The sequence below is a fragment of the Mustela lutreola genome, chromosome 7, assembly GCF_030435805.1.
Source record: "Mustela lutreola isolate mMusLut2 chromosome 7, mMusLut2.pri, whole genome shotgun sequence".
Classification (NCBI taxonomy): domain Eukaryota; kingdom Metazoa; phylum Chordata; class Mammalia; order Carnivora; family Mustelidae; genus Mustela; species Mustela lutreola.
The window spans coordinates 19,206,854-19,216,574 of record NC_081296.1 but is presented as its reverse complement, the minus strand read 5'-3'; the positions used below and the strand labels follow the sequence as shown (position 1 = coordinate 19,216,574).

At 42.9% G+C, this 9,721-nt stretch overlaps 1 protein-coding gene across 1 annotated transcript in view; it reads right to left on the bottom strand.

The window, feature by feature from the left end:
- LOC131835660 (myocyte-specific enhancer factor 2A-like) overlaps window positions 1–9,721 on the bottom strand; it is a 143,520-nt gene that overhangs the window by 69,225 nt on the left and 64,574 nt on the right.

Below are 9,721 nucleotides of genomic sequence, written 5' to 3'. Positions count from 1 at the left end.
ACAGTCATCTCTTGCTTGGACCACAACCCAGTCCCCCTCAATGGCCCTTGATTTGGTCTGATTTTATATATTCTTCATTGTGACACCAAACTTACCCATTCAAAATGAAATCTATTACACCATCCCCTGACTTGAGAACCTCCCACTGTTTTTTAAATAATCTCTCTTCTCACCATGGTTGTAAATCCCTGTGTAGTATGTTTTTTACCTGCCTATCTGCCTCATCTCCTACTGTTCGATGTCCTCCATACTCTGACCTACTGGATTGTTTCAGGGCTTGAATGTAGAACTATCTCCATGACCTCTTGGCTCTTGCACGGGGTAGAACCCACTTCCATATGTGAGCTGCACCTTTCCATATAACTGCCACTCATTCTAGATCCTTATATCTCCTTTTAAACACTCTCAGCTTGGCCTTTCCTGATCTTCAATGACAGCCAGGGCCCCTCTGCCATTTTGTTCTCATAACACCCTGCTCTTCCCTATCATGCCCCCCATCCTATGTTGCCTTCAGTTTTATTTGATCAATTTTCTATCTTCTCTCCTCAATGGTAAGATCCATAGGAGAAGAGATGGCACTGCCCTTATGATACTGCTTGTATTTGTTTCCTATTGCTGCTAGAATGATTGTCATGAACTTGGTGGCTTCATCAAAGGAAACCGATTCTTGCTGACTTCTCAACTCTGGAAGTCTCAAATCAGTATCACTAGGCCTAAATCAGGGTATTATCAGGGGACTGCACTTCCACCAGAAGCTCAAGGAGAGAATACGTATCTTGCCTCTTCCCTTTACTGGTTACTGGTGCCTGCCAGGATTGTTTCATGGCTGCATCATTCCAATCCTGAAGGCCAGCATCTCCAAACCTTTTGGTTCCTTTTTACATTTCCACCTTCTCTGTGCATGTCAGATCTCTCTTCCCCTCTTTCTTGTAAGGACATGTGCAATGCATTTAGGATACAGCCAAATAACCCAGAATAATCTCCCCATCTCAATATTCTTGATGCAATCACATGTGAAACTCTTTCTCCAAACCAACAACCATCAGAAGAGATCAGGACCTAAAAACTGGGGGGCCTGTTATGGAGCCTATCACAATGCTGAATTCCCAGTTCTGTCTTCCATTCTCAGTTAGATACGTATGTATATTTGTGGATATATTCTGTGATTTTTGTGGACCAACTCATTTTAAACTTTTAAATGTATGTGAAAATAATATTTTGCTTCAATGAAGTCAATGCTAACTTTGTTGTGTATAAGTTTCCACAAGTACACAAGCCAAAAGCTCAGCTATCTTGCCTTTCCCCTGTCATTGGGAGCAGGTCCAGAATCTTTTGACTCCACGGGTTAGGAGTTAGGCTCTGCTGACTGTCCAACTCAGTCCAGTTTCTTAGAGATCAAGCCCTCTGAGAAATGGCATAAGATTGAACTCAATAATGACAGTATATTTGGCTAGCACTAGCCAACGTTTCATCATATTGATTGAAAGGCAAGAATGAGGCTCATCTTTCAGGGTTATAGTGAAACAAATAGCCATCCATGGGTGAGACAAAGGTTAGAGTCATAGGAGCAAGATCCCTTACCAGGTATGTGAAATAATAATATTGGTGTAGATGACCTTTAGATTTTATTCTAACGATAAAATAAAAAGATTCTATCAAACATATGTTTCAGATCAATGGTATTTTTATGGCAGGAAATCCAAGGCTTTTTATGAGTCGATGCCCCTCTCCTTTTAAGCTACAAAAACCACATCATCTTTTCTTCTCTCTGTCTTGGGGATGCCGACAACTGTATCGCCTTTGTCATATAGGTTGCAGATCATCTGAGGCCATTCCAGAATCCCTCTGACTGAGACTGGACCAACCGTTGTGGGATTTTGTAGATAAAGATCTCATTTTTAATCTCATTTTATTACTACAATAAACCATTGAGGATGATATTCATATTCATTCTCACGTTAGAGAGGGTCAGTTTCAGCATCTACCTGACAGGCCCAGGAGTGGTGTTTTAGCTTGTTGAAGTTTAGGTATCCGGATTTATTTCGAATTCCTTAGTCTTAGTAGCTGGAAAAAGAAATAATATCTACTGAGTATTAGCTCTTTGTCCTATATCGTGCTACGGACACACCGGTCTTGACAACCATACCACCCAGCATCATTTGTACCATCACGTGGGGCTGGGAAAGAAACGCATTTAGAGGAATTTCTCTGAAAATACAGTGGGATGATGGGGCAAAGGTGAGGTTCTAAACCCAGGGTTGAATCATTAAAAAAAAAAAAAAAAAAAGTCAACTGTCTCCTTCTACCTTGAAATAAGCCAGACACAAAGGCACAAAAAGGCAAAGACTATATGACTCTACTTGCAGGAGGCAGGCAGAGTAGTCCTGGAATTAATGCATAGATCGGCGGTTGCCAGGGGCTGGAGGAGAAGGAGAATGAGGAGCCAGGTGTATGATGTGGAGGACGTGGAGGAAGATGAGAATATTCTAGAAGCAGGTGGTGGTGATAAGGGTTGCAGACAACAGGAAGGTACTTGATGTCACCAACCTCTACATGTGAGACTGCTTAAACTGGTAGACTTTCTGTGACGTATATTTTACCACAATAAAAAAATGGGATTTTCTGCATTAGTTCACTAACTGAGAAAATTGCTCAGGGAGGCCAAGGACACAGGCCCCAACAGTTCACAGTCAGAAGGGATTAAGTAGTATTTTTGCCTCAGAGAGAGGGCCAAATAAGCACATTTATTTTCCTCATCTCAGATTTCTGTTATTCTATTATTTTTATTGTAAAAGTTTACCAGAGGCAGTTTTTCCCTTTGAAAGGCTGATGAAGGCTCTCCTTTAAAAAAATGAAACATTTATCCTCCCATGACCAAAACTGAAGGTGTTGTAAAGAGAAAATGTAAATTGTTTGGAGGAAAACAAATGCGCAGAACACATCCCCTAGCTTCCTATCTTGGAGCATTTGTCATTTAAATGATCTGAAGCAACCTTGAAAGGAGATGGCAGGAACAAGGCCTTCTCACTGTGTAGGTACTCCAAGAAAAGAAGAAATGGTTAACCAAAATGTAACCCAGGTGAAGAGCGGAAATAAAGCCATGAATATAAATAGAGGCATGAATACAATGCTTTGTCTATCTATTACCTTCATGCACCAAAGAATGAGGAGTGGTGATTAAGCAAATGGATATAAAGCTTGTAATTTCTGCTTTCTGACTTTCCCTTGGTTTCATCTCCATAGGGGGCCAGTCAGCTCCAATTAACTTCAGTTGCTAGGTCCATGATATAGAAGTCTTTTGAGTCAAGTTGGTGCCAAACCTGCTTTTGCTTGGTTTAGCTGAAAAAAAAAAAAAATTGAAGGAGCAGATTTACTGTCTACACTGCAGATATGGACTGTCCCCCATTACACATGTTAAGACAGCTCTCTACAGTGGAGTCACTGAATGGAATAGCTTTAAGGCATTTAAGTAAATGGCATCCGTGGAAGCCAACAGTCAATAAGGAGGTCTGAGTAGCTGTTGCTTGAAACTAAGTTACATATAGGATTAATTTTGTTTTATTTAAAATCTCCCAGACTTCATTGCAAGGAAGGAGAGCGTTCACTTGAATTACATTTTAAGATTAAAGAAAGTGAAAATGAGCAACAGAGAAGGAATCTTCCATGTGAATGGGAATCAGTTTTCATCTCATGGGTTTCTGTCGAGGGTGTGTGTATGCGTCATGGTTTTGTGGAAATAACATTCAGACACTTGTGGGCTGGTGGCATTGTTAATCTGCAGGCACTATTTGCATGGCTTTGTTTGCATAGTGTGGAAGGAGGAGGTCCTGCAAGCAGCTGTCTTCAAATGGGCTTGAAGACAAAGACTAGAGAGTGGAGTGAGGCAGGACTGGGAGTGGAGAGCCCTGTAGGCTCTCTGTTTTCAGGAAGATCTCATTGGCTGAGGTTGCGCCCTTTAGAGGGAAGCAAAACAGACTGGAGACTAAGGTGAAACACTATTCCCAGGGACTCTGTGAGGCTTGGAACATAAGCAGCCCCGCTCTGTGTCCAGGAAACAAAATGTGAAAAGGAATTAGGGAGGAAATATTCCTCCCTCCCGTCCTCCCTCTCTCCCCCTTTCCTCCTTTCCTTTCCTTCCCTTCCCATTCCCTTCCCTTCTCCTTCCCTCCTTCTTTTAAGATTTATTTATTTGAGAGAGAGTGAGAGTGCACTAGCAGGAGGGGCAGAGGGAGGAAAGGCAATCCCAAGCAGACTCTGCACTGAGAGTGGAACCCCACATGGACCTCGATCTCCAAGACTGTGAGATCACGACCTGAGCAAAAGCCAAGAGTTGGACACTTAACCGACGGCCACTCAGGCACCCCTCTCCCTTCTTCTTGGAAACATCTTGTCTCTGGTTTGGCCAAAACCAAAAAAAGAAATTTTATTTAGGTTGGTGACTTTGGGAGGCCTGAGGGGATGGAACTTGCAGCATGAAAGTCAGTTTTCTTAAGAAAGACCTTAGGTTCTGAGGAAGGGACTTCAGCAACATGGATAGGGGTGGGGCAGAAGAACATTGAAGAATGAGTTGCGTACATGTGGAACAATCTGAGAACCTCCAGGAAATGAAGAGGAGAGATTGTTAGGAGCTGATGACCTGTAACTTGCAGGCAGCAGCCACACTCCCAGGAAGTATGAATGACTCCATTAAACCTGTCTACGAAGGGGTGATGTTTGGGGAATGCTGGCTGCTTCTGTTTTTCACCAGGACTTTATTTCAAATTTCCAGTGATGGGCTTTTTCCTTTTCAAGAGAAATAAATATAGGGAACTTTATTTTTACCAAATGTCTAGACTTATAAAAGAAATAACTAACTCCATCAAGACAAAACCCAGTGTTGCTCTCTCAAATATCATGTCCACTGACCTTCACGGCATGCCTCCATGACAGGTTTGTAATTTTCGGCTTACAGATGAAGGAAAAGGGCAAGAATATTAACAGTTACTAAGACCCAAATGTGTTTTAGGTACCACAGCAGTAATTTTATCTGCTTTTCCCATTCAAGTATCACGACCACCTTGGGAGGTAGGTATTATTTGTTACCATGACGGAAAGTGGAAACTGAAACCCAGAAAGAGCAATGGCTCTAGAGCAAAGCCAGCTCTTTCCTCTGCATTCTCCTGAACACAGCGGAGTGCTGGCCCTTAAGGCGAATCTCAAAAAGGAAAGACAGTTGCTCTTGAAGAGCTGCAAAGACCCAAGAGAGGGAGGGGTGCTGGGAGAGATTGTGAGATGAAGCCCAGAGTGTCTCTATCCAGGGCCACATGCGGTCTTTGCACCTACTCCCCCATGAGGCAATACTACAGACATCTAGTTTTCTACTATGTGGTTGGGGGAACTCTCTCCCAGTTCTTCAATGATATCATTTACCTGATCTGCCATGAGCTGCCTTGACCGAGAGGCTGCCTTCCCAGCACCAGCTTCCAGTCACTGTAGTAAGATCCAAACAGTGTCTCACCCCTGTGATGTCAAGTTATGTGCCCTGCTCCCTCCAAAAACGCTCCTTCTTGGTGTTAAATGTTCTTGTCAAAAGCGACTATTTATAGGCCATTAACAATAGAATGGATGATTAGGCTCTTTCCAGGCCTGATGAATAATGCCTGCTGCCAGGCAGTGCATTTACCATCCACTACAGGGCTCTTGGAGGAAAAGTGTCACTGAAGAGTGTGCTGTTCAATTTCCAAGATCTGAATGATTTGAAGGAATAATTGCATTTTGTATGGGGAGGAAAAAGTTATTCTTCGTGAGCTTTGTTCATTTGGGCAAAAGCAGAGAAAAAGGTAAACTTGTCCAGTTCAGTGTCTTTCAGATATTTCCTTTTTCCTTCCTTCCCTTCACCTTTTCCATCCCCGTGCACTTTGTGGTAACACAGCCTACAGGTGCATGAACCTATAAGGTCCAGCTGCAGCTGTACACATCATTTCTGCCACTTAATCCTTGCCTAGAGGCATCCCTGCATTTCCATTTAAGTCCTAACCACAGTTCCTTTCCAGTCTCCTTTCAAAAGTAAGGCTTATATGAAGTTAAGTATATTCACAGGACTAAGTACTGTTTGTACACCATCAGTCCTATGGGTGGCTCTTTACTGTGTATCCTTTCTAGATACATACAGTTTTCAAGATTTGTCTGGGGATCTATTTGGCAAGATCTGTCAGCTTGCAGAGACGCATGGGGAAGAATTTTCTGGGCATGGAGAAATTGGAGATACCCAGTCTTCCTCCAAAAAAACACAGTCAATCATGGGAAAAGGTCAGTTTTGGGAGCTCCCTGGTACAGATCATTTCAATTATCCTATATAGCCCACTCTGGAAAGACTCTTACCCATGTCTTAGAGAGAAAGGGTGATGAGAAATTTGGGGAAAAAAGAAGGAAATATCTTTTTCAAAAGCATGTTGCTTGTCAGATGCTGGCTGGTTTCTTGGAGATGTGGAGCCATCTGCCGTGTGTCATCTTTGTCATGTAAGTGTCTATGAACAAAGGACAGTGTTAAGGCCTCACTGGTAGGGGGAGGGGCTTCATGCACCTGATGGCACTGGCACTGGATGGACAGAGGGACGGACTCCTTTGGAAACACAGAGTTTAATATATCCCAGGAACCAGAAGCATCTAACACTTGCCTGGCTTTTGAGACCCTTCCTTGCTGGGTTCTAGGACTCACTTCTCTTGGGTGTCTACCCACAGCCCTGATCCTTTCTACATAGTCTCCTTTAAGGACTTGTTAACTACCTCCCTCTTTAATGTCCTTCCTAAGTGGACTGGACATGTGCACCACAAGAACCATTTATGAATCTGATTGTGGCTTAGGTTTGCTCATAAATAGGGCTTTAGCCTCCATGGTAGGCTCTTGAAATGGATTCCTTATATCCTTCCTTGGAGGATGGAATACATAGATATTGGCTTTATTTCTCCCCATTGTTAGATTATGTGAGGTTAGAAAGGTATTATCTTAGATTAAAAAAAAATGTGTCTGGTGTTCATGATGACCACAAGGCCATGTTGGAAAGTTCTAGAAACTATGAACCCCTACTCACCTCTCTGACCATGATTATGATTGAATGGGTTCTGATGAACAAAAGCAGCCAACAAAGGACCAGCCCAACCTGGTAGTCACTGCTGCTTCTCTGGGTAACTTCTCTTTGTCACGTTCATGAAGAATAAAATATTCTCATCCCAGCATCCCCAGCTTTTCTAATTATCTCCTTAGGCAACATCTTTCCTCTTTGTGTCCCCTATGGCACCGTGAGATGAAGGACACAAACTTTCTGTAAAGAAGCATAAGATCTATACTATTAACAGAACACTGTTCATTGTCCCATGCTTAACCCTATCCTGATATACAGAGCTTGTAGGCACTCAAAATCATGGTTTCAATAAACACATTTTGATAGTAGGAAACTGCATGTCTCCAATTGTATTTGGACAGTTCTTATGCTTAGCTTCACATCCCCTACTTCCCTTATACTCAAAACATTGCTATAATAACCAGATCTGCCTCGTGGCCACATCCTCAGCTTCACTTCGTATGTCTTGCTCTCTGTAGTATGTGCTTCCTGCAGGAAGCTGCCCGGAATTCACAAATGTAAGGGAATCAATGCCCAGAGAGCAATATGGGCCAACAGGAGACTAGAGCAGGTGGATGATCACCACTGTCTTCCATCATTTAGGTGAACAATTCTAAGGTGCATTCCAGAGAGCAACCCAAAAAGTGTAAGAGATTGAGCCCATTGCCCCACTGTGTAGACCCATCAGGACTACTCCCTTTCCCCCTCTCCCTCTTTCTTTTATTCCTCCCTGGTTCTCACTCTACTTCTCTGATAGCTTCTTCAACTGAACTAAAAACACACAAGTCCTATTCTGAACTCTGCTTTGGAGACCAGCAGGAGTCTAAGCTAAGACATCCTTTGTTTATGATTTGATTTTATGTCTTTTTTACTTTTTTATTTATTTTTTAATTATGTTATGTTAGTCATCATGCAGTACATCATTAATTTTTGATGTAGTGTTCCATGATTCATTGTTCGTGTCTCTTTTAAATAGCAAGTGATACTTCTATGGGTTGTCTTTCCAGTTCCCTCCTCTGATCTAGGTTCCTCATATCCATTCTCTCCATCTCTTTGCCTTCTATTCTCTCCCCATCCTCTATGTCCAAGTCTCCCATTCTGCTACAAAGTGATTAAGGACTTCATGGACATTGGTTTGCTTGCTGAATTGTTGGTCTGCCCTATCCAGAAACCATCTCTCCTATTCAGGGGGTTTCTAGACTTAGAGTCTTGGTGGGAGGCAGAACCCATTTTTCCCTAAAGATGACCTAATAAGGATCCCCCCCCCCCATTTCTTTGGCTGTCCCCTGGTGGCTAGAACATGGGCATATAGTCCGGGCTTAGCTAACAGGATACTTCCATCTGAGAAAGTGATTCTTGAGCAACTGACACAAAAACAGGGAGAATGTGACCCCAATAGCATGGAGTGACCAGGTCAGTGGTGCTGGTGGTGGTGTAGCCACCTGTCAGAGGGCCATGCTTCTGCCACATGACCACGACTCTGTTCCTCATGTCCAATTCCCCACGCTCATCTTCCAAATCTGGTCTAGCAGCCTCCCTGTCTGCCTTACAATCTCTTACTAATTCCTTTGCAGCCTGCATTGGCCAGAACCTGTCTCTGTGGCTTGTGACAAAACAAACAAACAAACAAACAAACAAACACAGAGTCTTTTTATCCACCCTTGAAGACCCTTTTCAGCTGCAGGTTAAATTCATATCATTACACATAGCCTGGTTCTCCGTTAGCCAATTATGAGTTAACTTCTCTTCTGGGATTCCTCTACAATGATCTTCTAGCCTCTGTCAAAATGGCCTCTTTCTCTCTGTATCCCTTTGAATGCTATACATCCTTTCAAGAGCTCCTTTATATTCTCCTCCAAGCGCAGCCCAAGGAGTGCTGGTCCCATGAGCAGGTTGTAGCCCACCTTCCATATTCACTCTCGGTCACATCTATTCCTCTTCTGTGGGGGGTTTTTTGAATCCCAGATGATCTGAGCAAAGTCTGTTTAATCACAATCACTGGAAAACTTTTGTGGCAGACTAGTCAATTCTCTTTTATCCAGTAATGTTGAATTAACAGGAGAAATAGTTGTTTTCTAAAGCTTCTACAAAGGCATTCTGAAAGCGGAGTGAGGAAATGCTTTTGAAATATATGTAATCTTTGAAAGAAGTCCAGGGTACGAAGAATATACTTACCCTGACTCATGCTGTGCCTCACCATTCCATCTGATCAATGAAGCAAGAGTTCTGAGGCACTTGCTCCAACAGCTTTGGCCTTTGGAATAGCTTTCTGTATTAGGATGTCGGGTTCCTTAATGTCATCCACAGATTACAAAACCAGACATCTATGGCGGGTTTGCGTGTTTGTTTGTTCCTTTGTTTTTAATAATCCTTTCATTGTTCTCAGGCAATGTACACAGGTAGCCTGGCTGCCTTCCCCCAACTCTAGGGGGCGCTATTCATAGCCTAGTGTTTGCCAAGGCTTTTTCTCCCAGTTTTGCCAATGCAGGACCAGCACAGCCAGGGACAGTCGCCCTTGGAGTGAGACACTTAAAGAAAAACACATATTATTAGAAATGAAGGAATGATTCCCTGGTTCCTTTGATGAAACCCCCAGCGGGTGTGCAATTAATTCCCAGCCA